This window comes from Bufo bufo, chromosome 5 (genome assembly GCF_905171765.1).
Source record: "Bufo bufo chromosome 5, aBufBuf1.1, whole genome shotgun sequence".
Taxonomy (NCBI): Eukaryota; Metazoa; Chordata; class Amphibia; order Anura; family Bufonidae; genus Bufo; species Bufo bufo.
In genome coordinates this window covers 341,790,782-341,808,792 of record NC_053393.1, presented here as the reverse complement: position 1 = coordinate 341,808,792, position 18,011 = coordinate 341,790,782, and positions in this window count along the sequence as shown.

The window sequence follows — 18,011 nt, the reverse complement described above, 5'->3', positions numbered from 1 at the left end:
TCCAGCAGCGTGGTCACCCAGTAATCAGCTAAAAAGTTAAAATGTGGGCAACTCTGCGGTCGTTGCGGAGACAGTGCAGCATGTAATCGCTCATGTGTGCCAGGCTGCCCAGAGGCAACGAAAAGCTGTCCTCTGTGGGAGGTGTATCGTCTGTGTCCTCTGTATCCCCCTATCCACGCACCATTGATGGCCATGATCTGGTCTGGGTGCCACCCTGCTGTGAACATGGTTCCTGCTCCTCCATCTCCTCATCCTCCACCTCGTCATCCTCCAGAACTGTGGCCTGGATGGACAATTGTGTACCTTGGGTTTGTGGATGCAGAAACCCACCTTCGGAGCCACTTGGGAATGACTGGCTGGAAACCCTACGAAAAGATCCCTCTTCCTCCTCCTCCTCCTGTGCCACATCCTCTTTCATCATCGCCAGGAGCGTTTTTTCAAAGAGGCATAGCAGTGGGATAGTAACGCTGAGAACGGCATTATCGGCACTGGCCATGTTGGTGGAGTACTCGAAACAGCGCAACAAGGAACACAGGTCCCGCATCGAGGCCCAGTCATTGGTGGTAAAGTGGTGCTGTTCCGCCAAGCGACTCACCCGTGCGTGCTGCAGCTGAAACTCCACTATCGCCTGCTGCTGCTCACACAGTCTGGCCAGCATTTGCAAAGTGGAGTTCCACCTTCCGGGCACATCGCAAATGAGGCGGTGAGCGGGAAGGCTGCAGCGTTGACAGGCGAGCAGCAGCAGGGTGAGAACGCCGAAAGCGCGCACAGACGGCCCGCACTTTATGCCGCAGCTCTGACATGTCGGGGTAATTTTTTAGGAATCTCTGCACCACCAAATTCAGCACATGCGCCAGGCAAGGTATGTGCGTCCAACCGGCTAGTCCCAGAGTTGCTACGAGATTTCGGCCATTATCGCACACCACCAGGCCGGGCTTGAGGCTGACTGGCACAAACCACTCATCGGTCTGCTGTTCAAGGCCCATTCACAGCTTCTGCGAGGTGTGGGGTTTGTCCCCCAAACAGATACATTTTAAAACTGCCTGCTGTCATTTACCCCTGGCTGTGCTGAAGTTGGTGGTGAAGGTGTTACGCTACCCGAATGAGGAGCTGGTAGAGGATGAGGAAGCAGAGTAGGAGGAGGAAGCAACAGGAGGCAAACTGAAGCGCCCTGCAATCCTCGGTGGTGGAAGGACATGCGCCAAACTGCTATCCGCCTCAGGCCCAGCCGCCACTGCATTTACCCAGTGTGCTGTTATGGAGATGTAACGGCCCTTACCGTGCTTACTGGTCCACGTATCCATAGTCAGGTGCACCTTGCCACAGGTGGCGTTGCGCAGTGCACACCTGATTTTGTCCCCTAATTGGTTGTGAAGGGAAGGGATGGCTCGCCTTGAAAAGTGTGGCAACTGGGCACGACATACTGTGGGACAGCCATCGCCATAAGGCCTTTAAAACTATCCGTCTCCACCAGACGGTATGACAGCATTTCAAAGGCAAGTAATTTAGAAATGCTGGCATTCAGTGCTAGGGATCGCGGGTGGGTAGGGGGGTACTTCCTCTTCCTCTCCAGCGTTTGGGATATGGAGAGCTGAACGCTTTCGTGGGACATTGTGGAGATGCTTGGTGACCCAGGTGTTGGTGTTGCTGGCAGATCCTCTGTTTGTGGGGTGCCAGATGGCACTGTCACTCCAGAGGTGGATGAAGAGGCTGCGACTGCAGCAGAAGAGGAAGCATGAGGAGCCAGAGACCTTTCTTGGTTTTTGCGGTGTATACTCCACTGCAGCTCGTGCTTTGCACTTAAATGCCTGGTCATGCAGGTTCTGCTCAGGTTGAGAGCACATTGTCTGAAGAACTGCCACGCCAGGGAACTCCTTGGAGCTGGCTTTGGTGTGCTTGGTCCCTTGCTGCGGTGGGCAGTAGGAGGCGTACTGTCTAGAGGATGGCCGATCCGCTTTTGTACCCTGCTCCCTCTTCTGCTGTGCTGGTGGCTCTGTGCGACCACCGCCTTTTCCTTTGAACTACATCGGTCACTCGCATGACCTTGATTCCATGTGGGGTCAAGGACCTCATCGTACTCCACATCATCTTCCACCCAGTCTTCACCCCTGACTTCCATGTTGTTCTGCACACTTTCGAAAGCCCCAACATTTGGCACCTGTGTTTCGTCATCATCCGAGACGTGCTGCGATGGTCCTCCCATGTACTCATCTTGGAAAATAAGTGGTTGGGCATCGGTGCACTCAATCTCTTCCACTTCTGGGCCAGGACTAGGTGGATGGCCCTGGGAAACCCTGCTAACAGAGTCCTCAAAAAGCAGAAGAAACTGCTGCATGACTTGGGGCTCAGACTGCTTGGCTGATTTGCAAGGGGGTGAGGTGAAATACTGATGGACATCGGCTGCAGGTGCCAACTGTGGTCTTTCAGCAGAAGACTGGGTGGGAGACAATGTGAAGGAACTGGATCCACTGTCAGCAACCCAATCTACTATCGCCTGTACTTGTTTAGGCCTCACCATTCGTAGAGCAGCATTAGGCCCGACCAAATACCGCTTCAGGTTTTGTCGCCTACTCGCACCTGAGGAAGGGGTTTCACTTGTGCGTGTAGCTGGCACAGATCGACCACGTCCTCTCCCTGCAACAGGAGCTCCACCAGCAGGACCACGACCTGGGCCATGTCCCTTATTTGACGCTCTCCTCATATTTTTTACATTTAGGATCTTGCCCTAAATGGGTGTTTAATTAATAGGAGAATAGAACGACAGTATGTAAAGGGTGTATCTCACACGGCCTGAACAAGACTAGGCCTCAATAAAAGATTTTTTTGCCCAAAATGGCTGTATTTCAAATGCCTAATTCAAATTCCTGTTTGTAGAGGTGGTATCTCACAGGGCCTTAACCTCTGTAGGCCTGAAGTAAATATATCTTTGCACAAAATGGCTGTATTTCAAATGGCTGTATTTCAAATGCCTAATTCAAACCACTGTATTAAAGGTAGTATCTTAGAGGGCCTGAACCTCTGTAGGCCTGAAGTAAATATATCTTTGCACAAAATGGCTGTATTTCAAATGGCTGTATTTCAAATGCCTGATTCAAACCCCTGTTTGTAGAGGTAGTATATCAAAGGGCCTGAACCTCTGTAGGCCTGAAGTAAATATATCTTTGCACAAAATGGCTGTATTTCAAATGGCTGTATTTCAAATGCCTGATTCAAGCCCCTATTTGTAGAGGTGATATCTCACAGGGCCTGAACCTCTGTAGGCCTGCAATGAATCTATCTTTGCACAAAATGGCTGTATTTCAAATGGATGTATTTCAAATGCCTAATTCAACCCCCTGTATGTAGAGGTGGTATCTCAGAGGGCCTGAACCTCTGTAGGCCTGCAGTAAATATATTTTTGCACAAAATGGCTGTATTTGAAATGGCTGTATTTCAAATACCTAATTCAAACCCCTGTATGTAGAGGTGGTATTTCACAGGCCCTGAACCAGTGTAGGCCTGAAGTAAATATATCTTTGCACAAAAAGGCTGTATTTCAAATCACTGTATTTCAAATGCCTAATTCAAACCACTGTAATAGAGGTAGTATCTCAGAGGGCCTGAACCTCTGTAGTCCTGAAGTAAATATATCTTTGCACAAAATGGCTTTATTTCAAATGGCTGTATTTCAAATGCCTGATTCAAACCCCTGTTTGTAGAGGTGGTATCTCACAGGGCCAGAACCTCTGCAGGCCTACGGTAAATATATCTTTCCACAAAATGGCTGTATTTCAAATGGCTGTATTTCAAATGCCAGATTCAAACCCCTGTTTGTAGAGATGGTATCTCATAGGGCCTGAACCTCTGTAGGCCTGCAATGAATCTATCTTTGCACAAAATGGCTGTATTTCAAATGGATGTATTTCTAATGCCTAATTCAAACCCCTGTATGTAGAGGTGGTATCTCAGAGGGCCTGGACCTCTGTAGGCCTGCAGTAAATATATTTTTGCACAAAATGGCTGTATTTGAAATGGCTGTATTTCAAATACCTAATTCAAACCCCTGTATGTAGAGGTGGTATTTCACAGGCCCTGAACCAGTGTAGGCCTGAAGTAAATATATCTTTGCACAAAAAGGCTGTATTTCAAATCACTGTATTTCAAATGCCTAATTCAAACCACTGTAATAGAGGTAGTATCTCAGAGGGCCTGAACCTCTGTAGTCCTGAAGTAAATATATCTTTGCACAAAATGGCTGTATTTCAAATGGCTGTATTTCAAATGCCTGATTCAAACCCCTGTATGTAGGGGGGTATCTCACACGGTCTGAACCAGTTTAGACCTGAAGTAAATATATGTTTGCACAAAATGGCTATATTTCAAATGCCTGATTCAAACCCCTGTATGTAGAGTTGGTATCTCAGAGGGCCTGTATCTCTGTAGGCCTAAAGTAAATATATCTTTGCACAAAATGGCTGTATTTCAAATGACTGTATTTCAGATGCTTGATTCAAACCCCTGTTTGTAGAGGTAGAATCTCACAGGGCCTGAACCTCTGTAGGCCTGAAGTAAATTTACCTTTGCACAAAATGGCTGTATTTCTAATGGCTGTATTTCAAATGCCTAATTCAAAACCCTTTATGTAGAGGTAGTATCTCACTGGCCCTGAACCAGTGTAGGCCTGCAGAAAATATATCTTTGCACAAAATGGCTGTATTTCAAATTGCTGTATTTCAAATGCCTAATTCAAACCCCTGTTTTAGAGGTAGTATCTCAGAGGGCTTGAACCTCTGTATGCCTGAAGTAAATATATCTTTGCACAAAATGGCTGGATTTCAAATGGCTGTATTTCAAATGCCTAATTCAAACCCCTGTATGTAGACGTGGTATCTCAGAGGGCCTGAACCTCTGTAGGCCTGAAGTAAATATATCTTTGCACAAAATGGCTGTATTTCAAATGGCTGTATTTTAAATGCCTGATTCAAAGCCCTGTGTGTAGGGAGGTATCTCACACGGTCTGAATAAGTGTAGGCCTGAAGTAAATATATCTTTACACAAAATGGCTGTATTTCAAATGGCTGTATTTCAAATGCCTGATTCAAAACACTATTTGTAGATGTGGTATCTCACAGGGCTTGAATAAGTGTAGGCCTGAAGTAAATATATCTTTGCACAAAATGGCTGTATTTCAAATTGCTGATTCAAACCCCTGTTTGTAGAGGTGGTATCTTAGAGGGCCTGAACCTCTGTAGGCCTGAAGTAAATATATCTTTGCACAAAATGGCTGTATTTCAAATGGCTGTATTTCAAATGCCTGATTCAAACACTTGTATGTAGGGGGGTATCTCACACAGTCTGAATAAGTGTAGGCCTGAAGTAAATATATCTTTGCACGAAATGGCTGTATTTCAAATGGCTGTATTTCAAATGCCTGATTCAAACCCGAGTATGTAGAGGTGGCATCTCAGAGGGCCTGAACCTCTGTAGGCCTGAAGTAAATATATCTTTGCACAAAATGGCTTTATTTCAAATGGCTGTATTTCAAATGCCTGATTCAAACCCCTGTTTGTAGAGGTGGTATCTCACAGGGCCAGAACCTCTGCAGGCCTACGGTAAATATATCTTTCCACAAAATGGCTGTATTTCAAATGGCTGTATTTCAAATGCCAGATTCAAACCCCTGTTTGTAGAGATGGTATCTCATAGGGCCTGAACCTCTGTAGGCCTGCAATGAATCTATCTTTGCACAAAATGGCTGTATTTCAAATGGATGTATTTCTAATGCCTAATTCAAACCCCTGTATGTAGAGGTGGTATCTCAGAGGGCCTGGACCTCTGTAGGCCTGCAGTAAATATATTTTTGCACAAAATGGCTGTATTTGAAATGGCTGTATTTCAAATACCTAATTCAAACCCCTGTATGTAGAGGTGGTATTTCACAGGCCCTGAACCAGTGTAGGCCTGAAGTAAATATATCTTTGCACAAAAAGGCTGTATTTCAAATCACTGTATTTCAAATGCCTAATTCAAACCACTGTAATAGAGGTAGTATCTCAGAGGGCCTGAACCTCTGTAGTCCTGAAGTAAATATATCTTTGCACAAAATGGCTGTATTTCAAATGGCTGTATTTCAAATGCCTGATTCAAACCCCTGTATGTAGGGGGGTATCTCACACGGTCTGAACCAGTTTAGACCTGAAGTAAATATATGTTTGCACAAAATGGCTATATTTCAAATGCCTGATTCAAACCCCTGTATGTAGAGTTGGTATCTCAGAGGGCCTGTATCTCTGTAGGCCTAAAGTAAATATATCTTTGCACAAAATGGCTGTATTTCAAATGACTGTATTTCAGATGCTTGATTCAAACCCCTGTTTGTAGAGGTAGAATCTCACAGGGCCTGAACCTCTGTAGGCCTGAAGTAAATTTACCTTTGCACAAAATGGCTGTATTTCTAATGGCTGTATTTCAAATGCCTAATTCAAAACCCTTTATGTAGAGGTAGTATCTCACTGGCCCTGAACCAGTGTAGGCCTGCAGAAAATATATCTTTGCACAAAATGGCTGTATTTCAAATTGCTGTATTTCAAATGCCTAATTCAAACCCCTGTTTTAGAGGTAGTATCTCAGAGGGCTTGAACCTCTGTATGCCTGAAGTAAATATATCTTTGCACAAAATGGCTGTATTTCAAATGGCTGTATTTCAAATGCCTAATTCAAACCCCTGTATGTAGACGTGGTATCTCAGAGGGCCTGAACCTCTGTAGGCCTGAAGTAAATATATCTTTGCACAAAATGGCTGTATTTCAAATGGCTGTATTTCAAATGCCTGATTCAAAGCCCTGTGTGTAGGGAGGTATCTCACACGGTCTGAATAAGTGTAGGCCTGAAGTAAATATATCTTTACACAAAATGGCTGTATTTCAAATGGCTGTATTTCAAATGCCTGATTCAAAACACTATTTGTAGATGTGGTATCTCACAGGGCTTGAATAAGTGTAGGCCTGAAGTAAATATATCTTTGCACAAAATGGCTGTATTTCAAATTGCTGATTCAAACCCCTGTTTGTAGAGGTGGTATCTTAGAGGGCCTGAACCTCTGTAGGCCTGAAGTAAATATATCTTTGCACAAAATGGCTGTATTTCAAATGGCTGTATTTCAAATGCCTGATTCAAACACTTGTATGTAGGGGGGTATCTCACACAGTCTGAATAAGTGTAGGCCTGAAGTAAATATATCTTTGCACGAAATGGCTGTATTTCAAATGGCTGTATTTCAAATGCCTGATTCAAACCCGAGTATGTAGAGGTGGCATCTCAGAGGGCCTGAACCTCTGTAGGCCTGAAGTAAATATATCTTTGCACAAAATGGCTGTATTTCAAATGGCTGTATTTCAAATGCCTGATTCAAACCCCTGTTTGTAGAGGTGGTATCTCACAGGGCCTGAACCTCTGTAGGCCTGAAGTAAATATATCTTTGCACAAAATGGCTGTATTTCAAATGGCTGTATTTCAAATGCCTGATTCAAACCCCTGTATGTAGGGGGTTATCTTACACGGTCTGAACCAATGTAGGCCTGCTGTACATATATCTTTGCACAAAATGGCTGTATTTCAAATGGCTGTATTTCAAATGGCTGTATTTCAAATGCCTGATTCAAACCCCTGTTTGTAGAGGTGGTATCTCACAGGGCTTGAACCGCTGTAGGCCTGAAGTAAAAAAATCTTTGCACAAAATGGCTGTATTTCAAATGGCTGTATTTCAAATGCCTAATTCAAACCCCTGTATGTAGGGGGTTATCTCACACGGTCTGAACTAATGTAGGCCTGCTGTAAATATATCTTTGCACAAAATGGCTGTATTTCAAATGGCTGTATTTCAAATGGCTGTATTTCAAATGCCTGATTTAAACCCCTGTTTGCAGAGGTGGTATCTCACAGGGCTTGAACCGCTGTAGGCCTGAAGTAAATATATCTTTGCACAAAATGGCTGTATTTCAAATGGCTATATTTCAAATGCCTGATTCAAACCCCTGTATGTAGGGGGTTATCTCACACGGTCTGAACCAATGTAGGCCTGCTGTAAATATATCTTTGCACAAAATGGCTGTATTTCAAATGCCTGATTCAAAACACTGTTTGTAGAGGTGGTATCTCACAGGGCCTGAACCTCTGTAGGCCTGCAGTAAATATATCTTTGCACAAAAAGGCTGTATTTCAAATGCCTAATTCAAACCCCTGTATTAGAGGTAGTATCTTAGAGGGCCTAAACCTCTGTAGGCCTGAAGTAAATATATCTTTGCACACAATGGCTGTATTTCAAATGGCTGTATTTCAAATGCCTGATCCAAACCCCTTTATGTAGAGGTGGTATCTCAGAGGGCCTGAACCACTGTAGGCCTGAAGTAAATATATCTTTCCACAAAATGGCTGTATTTTAAATGGCTGTATTTCAAATGCCTGATTCAAACCCCTGTATGTAGAGGTGGTATCTCAGAGTGCCTGAACCTCTGTAGGCCTGAAGTAAATATATCTTTGCACAAAATGGTTGTATTTTAAATGGCTGTATTTCAAATGCCTGAATCAAACCCCTGTATGTAGGGGGTATCTCACATGGTCAAAACCAGTGTAGGCCTGCTGTAAATATATCTTTGCACAAAATGGCTTTATTTCAATTAGCTGTATTTCAAATACAAATTCAAACCCTTGTATGTAGAGGTGCTATCTCAGAGGGCCTGAACCTCTGTAGACCTGAAGAAAATATACAGTCGTGGCCAAAAGTTTTGAGAATGACACAAATATTAGTTTTCACAAAGTTTGCTGCTAAACTGCTTTTAGATCTTTGTTTCAGTTGTTTCTGTGATGTAGTGAAATATAATTACACGCACTTCATACGTTTCAAAGGCTTTTATCGACAATTACATGACATTTATGCAAAGAGTCAGTATTTGCAGTGTTGGCCCTTCTTATTTAGGACCTCTGCAATTCGACTGGGCATGATCTCAATCAACTTCTGGGCCAATTCCTGACTGATAGCAACCCATTCTTTCATAATCACTTCTTGGAGTTTGTCAGAATTAGTGGGTTTTTGTTTGTCCACCCGCCTCTTGAGGATTGACCACAAGTTCTCAATGGGATTAAGATCTGGGGAGTTTCCAGGCCATGGACCCAAAATGTCAATGTTTTGGTCCCCGAGCCACTTAGTTATCACTTTTGCCTTATGGAACGGTGCTCCATCGTGCTGGAAAATGCATTGTTCTCCACCAAACTGTTCTTGGATTGTTGGAAGAAGTTGCTGTTGGAGGGTGTTTTGGTACTATTCTTTATTCATGGCTGCGTTTTTGGGCAAAATTGTGAGTGAGCCCACTCCCTTGGATGAGAAGCAACCCCACACATGAATGGTCTCAGGATGCTTTACTGTTGGCATGACACAGGACTGATGGTAGCGCTCACCTTTTCTTCTCCGGACAAGCCTTTTTTCCAGATGCCCCAAACAATTGGAAAGAGGCTTCATCGGAGAATATGACTTTGCCCCAGTCCTCAGCAGTCCATTCACCATACTTTCTGCAGAAGATCAATCTGTCCCTGATGTTTTTTTTGGAGATAAGTGGCTTCTTTGCTGCCCTTCTTGACACCAGGCCATCTTCCAAAAGTCTTCGCCTCACTGTGCGTGCAGATGCGCTCACACCGGCCTGCTGCCATTCCTGAGCAAGCTCTGCACTGGTGGCACTCCGATCCCGCAGCTGAATCCTCTTATGGAGATGATCTTGGCGCTTGCTGGACTTTCTTGGACACCCTGAAGCCTTCTTAACAAGAATTGAACCTCTTTCCTTGAAGTTCTTGATGATCCTATAAATTGTTGATTGAGGTGCAATCTTAGTGGCCACAATATCCTTGCCTGTGAAGCCATTTTTATGCAACGCAATGATGGCTGCACGGGTTTCTTTGCAGGTCACCATGGTTAACAATGGAAGAACAATGATTTCAAGCATCACCCTCCTTTTAACATGTCAAGTCTGCCATTTTAACCCAATCAGCCTGACATAATGATCTCCAGCCTTGTGCTCGTCAACATTCTCACCTGAGTTAACAAGACGATTACTGAAATGATCTCAGCAGGTCCTTCAATGACAGCAATGAAATGCAGTGGAAAGTTTTTTTTGGGATTAAGTTAATTTTCATGGCAAAGAAGGACTATGCAATTCATCTGATCACTCTTCATAACATTCTGTATTATATGCACATTGCTATTATAAAAACTTAAGCAGCAACTTTTCCAATTTCCAATATTTATGTAATTCTCAAAACTTTTGGCCACGACTGTATCTTTCCACAAAATGGCTGTATTTCAAATTCCTGATTCAAACCCCTGTATGTAGGGGGGTATCACACATGTCTGAACCAGTGTAGGCCTAAAGTAAATATATCTTTGCACAAAATGGCTGTATTTCAAATGGCTGTATTTCACATGCCTGATTCAAACCCCTGTATGTAGGGGAATATCTCACACAGTCTGAACCAGTGTACGCCTGCTGTAAATATATCTTTGCACAAAATGGCTGCATTTCAAATGGCTGTATTTCAAATGCCTAATTCAAACTCCTGTATGTAGAGTGGGTATCTCAGAGGGCCTGAACCTCTGTAGGCCTGCAGTAAATATATCTTTGCACAATATGGCTGTATTTCAAATGCCTAATTCAAACCCCTTTATGTAGAGGTAGTATGTCACAGGCCCTGAACCAGTGTAGGCCTGCAGTATATATATCTTTGCACAAAATGGCTGTATTTCAAATGGCTGTATTTCAAATGCCTAATTCAAGCCCCTGTATGTAGAGGTGGTATCTCAGAGGGCCTGAACCTCTGTAGGCCTGCAGTAAATATATCTTTGCACAAAATGGCCGTATTTCAAATGGCTGTATTTTAAATGCCTAATTCAAACCCCTGTATGTAGAGCTAGTATCTCACAGGCCCTGAACCAGTGTAGGCCTGCAGTAAATATATCTTTGCACAAAATGGCAGTATTTCAAATTGCTGTATTTCAAATGCCTAATACAAACCCCTGTATGTAGAGCTAGTATCTCACAGGCCCTGAACCAGTGTAGGTCTGCTGTAAATATATCTTTGCACAAAATGGCTGTATTTCAAATGCCTAATTCAAACCCCTGTATGTAGAGGGGGTATCTCACAGGGCGTGAACCAGTGTAGGCCTGAATTCAATATTGGTGCACCAAATGGCGGTATTTAAAATCTCTGAATGTTACCCTAATGTATTAAGGGTGTATCTCACATTGACATCTGCATCAAAGGCTTCGCCAACTAAATTTTTTGCGCCCAAATGAGTGTTTGTTTAAAAACTGAATTTGACAGCATTATATAAGCCTGTAATTTCACACGCGCTGATGCTGCAAGGCCTGAAAATAGTGTTTTTTTGTCAAAAGAGTGTGTTTTTCAAACCCCAGAAAATTATGGGTGTATTTCTACCTTAAATTGCACACTGACTAATACAGATGTTGTAGATTGCCAAAAAAGTCTTTTTTTTGCTAACAGAATATGAAAGCTGTATATATTAAACTTGAATTTAACACTTGCAGATCTGGAAAATACAGTTAAAAAAATAAAATAAAAAATAGTGTGTTTTTAAATCCCCAGAAAATGATGGGTGTTTTTCTATTTTAAATTGCACACTGACTAATCCAGATCCTGTAGATCGTCAAAAAAGTATTTTTTTTGCTAACATAATATGAAAGCTGTATATATTAAACTTGAAATTAACACTTGCAGATCTGGAAAATACTGTTTTTGGGAAAAAAAAGTGTGTTTTTAAAAACCCAAAAAAATGATGGGTGTATTTCTACCTTAAATTGCACACTGACAAATCCAGACGTTGTAGATTGCCCAAAAAAAGTATTTTTTTGCTAACAGAATATGAAAGCTGTATATATTAAACTTGAATTTAACACTTGCAGATCTTAAAAATACAGTTTTTTGAAAAAAATGGTGTGTTTTTAAAACCCCAGAAAATGATGCGTGTATTTCTACCTTAAATTGCACACTGACTAATCCAATCCAATCCAATGTCCCAAAAGCTCAGATGCAGTGCTCGTGCACTGAGCTTGCATAAAATGGCCACCGCCGCCGCCACCCACCTAACTAACAGAATTCTAAAAGTTAGGTTTTTTTGGTCAATGAGCTCAGGGCAGGGTGAAACGATAGTGCCCTGCACCCACAGAACTATTTGTCTGTAGATCTCTGAGTTAGATTCTCTCCTATGCTCTCCCTGAAATCACAAGTACAGCAGCATCCTCTCCCTACACTTGTAACAGCAGAGTGACGTGTAGCGCTACGTGACTCAAGCTTATATAGAGCCTGGGTCACATGCTGCTCTGGCCAATCACAGCCATGCCATTAGTAGGCATGGCTGTGATGGCCTCTTGGGGCAAGTAGTATGACGCTTGTTGATTGGCTGCTGTGCAGCCTTTCAAAAAGCGCCAAGAAAGCGGCGAACACCGAACCCGAACCCAAACTTTTACGGAAATGTTCGGGTCCGGGGTACAAAAATCCTAAAGTTTGGTACGAACCCGAACTTTACAGTTCGGGTTCACTCAACTCTAATCAGAAACCATAATGCAATTTCTATGCGTTTCTGTTGCGACTACAAAAATAAACTTCTAAATTGTGCTAAAAACACTAAACAGGTAACATGAAAGAACAGGGGCATAAAATAGATAGGTACATCTGTGTATACATACAGTTGCAAATAAAAGTATGTGAACCCTTTAGAATGATATGGATTTCTGCACAAATTGGTCATAAAATGTGATCTTACAATAGACAATCACAGTCTGCTTAAAGTAATAACACATCAATAAAAACATGGTAACATTTAATTATTTAATACACCATGTAAACATTCACAGTGCAGGTGGAAAAAGTATGTGAACCCCTAGACTAATGACATCTCCAAGAGCTAATTGGAGTGAGTTGCCAGCCAACTGGAGTCCAATCAATGAGATGAGATTGGAAGTGTTGGTTACAGCTGCCCTGCCCTATAAAAAACACACACCAGTTCTGGGTTTGCTTTTCACAAGAAGCATTGCCTGATGTGTATGATGCCTCACACAAAAGAGCTCTCAGAAGACCTACAATTAAGAATTGTTGACGTGCATAAAGCTGGAAAGGGTTATAAAAGTATCTCCAAAAGCCTTGCTATTCATCAGTCCACGGTAAGACAAATTGTCTATAAATGGAGAAAGTTAAGCACTGCTGCTACTCTCCCTAGGAGTGGCAGTCCTGTAAAGATGACTGCAAGAGCACAGAGCAGACTGCTCAATGAGGTGAAGAAGAATCCTAGAGTGTCAGCTAAAGACTTACAAAAGTCTCTGGCATATACCAACATCCCTGTTAGCGAATCTACGATACGTAAAACACTAAACAAGAATGGATTTCATGGGAGGATACCACAGAGGAAGCCACTGTTGTACAAAAAAAAAAAACATTGCTGCACGTCTTCAGTTTGCACAAGAGCAACTGGATGTTCCACAGCAGTACTAGCAAAATATTCTGTGGACAGATTAAACCAAAGTTGAGTTGTTTGGAAGAAGCACACAACACTATGTGTGGAGGAAAAGAGGCACAGCACACCAACCTCAAAGCCTCATCCCAACTGTGAAGTATGGTGGTGGGGGCATCATGGTTTGGGGCTGCTTTGCTGTGTCAGGGCCTGGACGGATTGCTATCCTCAAAGGAAAAATGTATTCCCAAGTTTATCAAGACATTTTGCAGGAGAACTTAAGGTCATCTGTCCACCAGCTGAAGCTCAACAGAAGATGGGTGTAACAGGACAATGACCCAAAGCATAGAAGTAAATCAACAACAGAATGGCTTAAACAGAAGAAAATGTGCCTTCTGGAGTGGCCCAGTCAGAGTCCTGACCTCAACCCGATTGAGATGCTGTGGCATGACCTCAAGAAAGCGATTCACACCAGACATCCCAAGAATATTGCTGAACTGAAACAGTTCTGTAAAGAGGAATGGTCAAGAATTACTCCTGACCGTTGTGCACGTCTGATCTGCAACTACAGGAAACGTTTGGTTGAAGTTATTGCTGCCAAAGGAGGTTCAACCAGTTATCAAATACAAGGGTTCACATACTTTTTCCACCTGCACTGTGAATGTTTACATGGTGTGTTCAATAAAAACATGGTAACATTTAATTCTTTGTGTGTTATTAGTTTAAGCAGACTGTGATTGTCTATTATTGTGACTTAGATGAAGATCAGATCACATTTTATGACCAATTTGTGCAGAAATCCATATCATTCCAGAGGGTTCACATACTTTTTCTTGCAACTGTATATGTATATATTCTTGCATACTTTCCACAGGCACTGTGTTCTGGAGGGAAGATAGATGGTAGGTGGAGGCCTATCGTCAAGGGAGGACCGACCAAATGAAAAGATGGCACGTTCCCCTGTCGACAAATGGCGCCCACCTACCTTTTACAAGAAACTAAAAAGTTCAAACTCTGCATTAAGACTCATCAGTAGCAAAGTATTAAATTCATAAATCCTCTTTGTTTCTAATCTTGATAATTTTCCTATATGATCACCTCCTCACCAGTCTTTATGTACCTTATCTAATGCGACAAATTTCAATCCTGATGGGTTTTGGTTATGTACAAGTTTGAAGTGGTTTGATAGGAATGATTTTCAAAACCTTTTATAATATTAGAAAAATGTTCAGAGATACGTTTCTTTAGGGGTCTTTTCGTTCTTCCTATATATTTTTGCATTTACATGGGCACTCAATAATGTAAATCACATCACAAGAGTTACAAGTAAGGAGATCCTTTATATGATGGGTATAATTATTTGAAGTTGAGATAATCTCAGTTGTCTTTTTTGGGAAATATGTCTCTTTACAATTTCTACAACTTCCACATCTAAAAAAGCCTTTTAAACTTGTTTTAGTCCACTCTTGTAGGTTTAATGGTTTGATGGAATCTTTTTTCAATGTTGGGGCTACTTTTATCCCTAAATTTGGTGCTTTAGTGAATGTAAATTGTGGATGTGGTGGTATTATTGATCCTATCACCTTATCCTTTCTCACTAAAGGCCTGTGTTTCTTAATAATATACTGTATTTTTCTATACTCTGCACTATATGGTAACACTATTCTCAGGTTTTCTTCCTTGGGTAAATCTTGGCTTATATTATTTTCCTCAAAAAAGGACTTCCTGTCCATCTCTCATACTTTTTTACCTACGGATCAATACAGATCCATCATTAACTTCAAGCCGTCAGCCCTAGAGGAGTAAAACTACTCGCCCACCTGCATTAGGATATTATCGGCCCGAAGGTGAATCAGACCTCGAGACATGCCTGCTGGTCAGCGTGTGATGCGAACAAGCAAATTTTTATCGAAGGGCTTAATCGAAGGGTAGAATCGTGGACACGTAAGTGTATTCGCTTTATACAACACCAGTGTCTGAAGACTTTCGGCTTCATACGGCTTACTATATTCGAATTGCTGTGGTTTTCTTTTCAAACACGTTTCCTAGGCCTGTGTAGCGGGACGCCGCACACGTGCCATGTGAGTGAACTATTCGTATATCAGGAAGAGAGACTATCGCATATTGATCCGTACAGGACGATCCTTTTCCCAAATTTTTTATTGAGTGGTATTTCTTAATCGCATGGTTTCGATTTTATGACATGCTATCTATTTTATTACATGTCATCGATTTTAATATATGTTATCCATTATATGTTATTTTATGCCAGTTTCTGCCATTGTTGCATGTTTGATTGTTAATAAATGTGTGTGGTTCCGAGTATTAGTGAGTGCCCAGCAATATTTTATCATATTTTTGAACCAGTATAGTGGGTGAGCCTATATTAGCTGTGAGCACCACCTCTCCGCGATTCAACAATCTTGTGCAGCCTAATTACTATTATATCCACTATTTTCTCTCACCCCCTTTGTTTGGCTAGCACATTGTGTGAAGTATCATGGATATTTGAACCATATTTTTAAAATAAACGTTTAAAAGTAGATAATGTTATTTTTAGCCCGGTGGGCAATGATGAAAGGGATAATGAAATATCCATGAGAGTTATTTTTAGATACTTGGAAGGTCTTTTGATTAAACAGTTAAGACAAATGTGGGAAATTAAGACATTGAAGAGGTACATTGAATGTGATCATATTCCAAAAGGTCTAACTCTATCTAAGACACCAGCTCAATATTTATGGGATCCAAATTTTAATGAGGAATGGGACAGATTGCTACATCAATTTTCAATAACATTAATTAATTTGATTATCAAACGTAGGTCTGAAATTTTAGAAATTACTACAAACAAAATAAATGAGATGAAAAGTTTGGTTGAGAAACTACATAAAAATGACGAGTTTAATATGTGGCAATCTAGACTATGTAAAAACATAGACAAAGATATGATAGATAAGAAAATTAAAAAATTAAACTATAATAATGGAAATACACATAAGAAGAAAAAGATACACCCAGACATAAGTAGTAAAACAAGAGAGGATGAAATAAATGAAAGGGATATACACAAAAGCACAGATTTTCACATTCCCGTACAAAACAGATTTGAGGTATTGTAAGATATAGAAATTTTTTTAGACAGAACCCCCCCACACCACAGTCCACAAACACGACAAAGATCTCCCCAATTGGAAACACGATCACACAACACCAATTCACCTATGATTCACCCTTACAATTTAGGGAACAAACATCAAACTTCACAACAAGAACACAGGACACATTATCACCAAAAACCAGAAGGGAGGAACACATATCAGGACCATTACAAATCACAAGAACACCAGCCGAGAAATGAGAATAAGGAAACAAGAGGAAGAGAGAGAAAGACTCGTAGAGGAGGGAGGAAGAAGAAGAGAACAATACAGATAGAACAGGTTGAAAACGATTCCATTATTAATTTAAGTTCAGTTACACTCTCAGACACACAGAGCCAATTATTGAACAAATGATTAAAGTTTGCTCCCACGATAAAACTTAATACGTTTGACACCTTTATAGGAGTTGAAAAATTTATAAGGAGGCTATGTTTGAAGAAATACTTCATTAAAAATCCAATGAATAGGGAGAATCAAAAAAATGAGGAATATGTACATACGAGGCTTAAAAAGAATTCTAAGAAATATCCTAGAAACGAGATGGGTCAAGAATTAGCAGCCTTCAAAGAAAGTGTAGAGTATGACCTTCGAAAACTGAAAGATAAAACAAGATTTTAACTTAATAACCTATCTAGAGCTGAGACTATGGCTATGAAGGAGTTACAAAAAGAAAAAAAGATAGTCATTCGTCCAGCCGACAAGGGCGGCTCTATAGTCATTCAAGACTTAGAAAAATATAATTTGGAATGTACATGCCAATTATCAGACATAACAACATACATGAGACTCCCCAAAGATCCCACAGAACTTTTTTATGCAGAGTTAGCTACCTATTGCAATGAAGAAAAGAGTTTTGGCATATTATCAGAAGATGAGTATAATTTTATATTAAATAGCCAACCTAGGATACCAGTATTTTATTGTTTACCCAAAGTACACAAGAACAAAGAAAACCCACCTGGACGACCAATTGTATCCAGAATCAGATCGTTAACAACCAATCTATCTCAGTATATTGATGTTTTATTACAGCCTAAAGTGAAAACCATTCCCTCATATACTAAAGACACAACACAGATTATTAATATTGTGGAAAAGCTAAATTTTAAACAGGGATGGATTATGGGTTCCCTGGATGTACAGTCTTTGTATACAATTATTGATCATGGGAAAGGAAAAGAGGCAATTAGATCACAATTATCTACCAGCACACGTTTTTCTCCCAGACAAATCGATTATTTAATCAAAGGGATAGGTTTTATACTTACGCATAATTATTTTAATTTTAATGGCGACTTTTATCTACAAACAGAGGGGACTGGCATGGGCACCAGGTTCGCACTCAGTTATGCTAATTTATT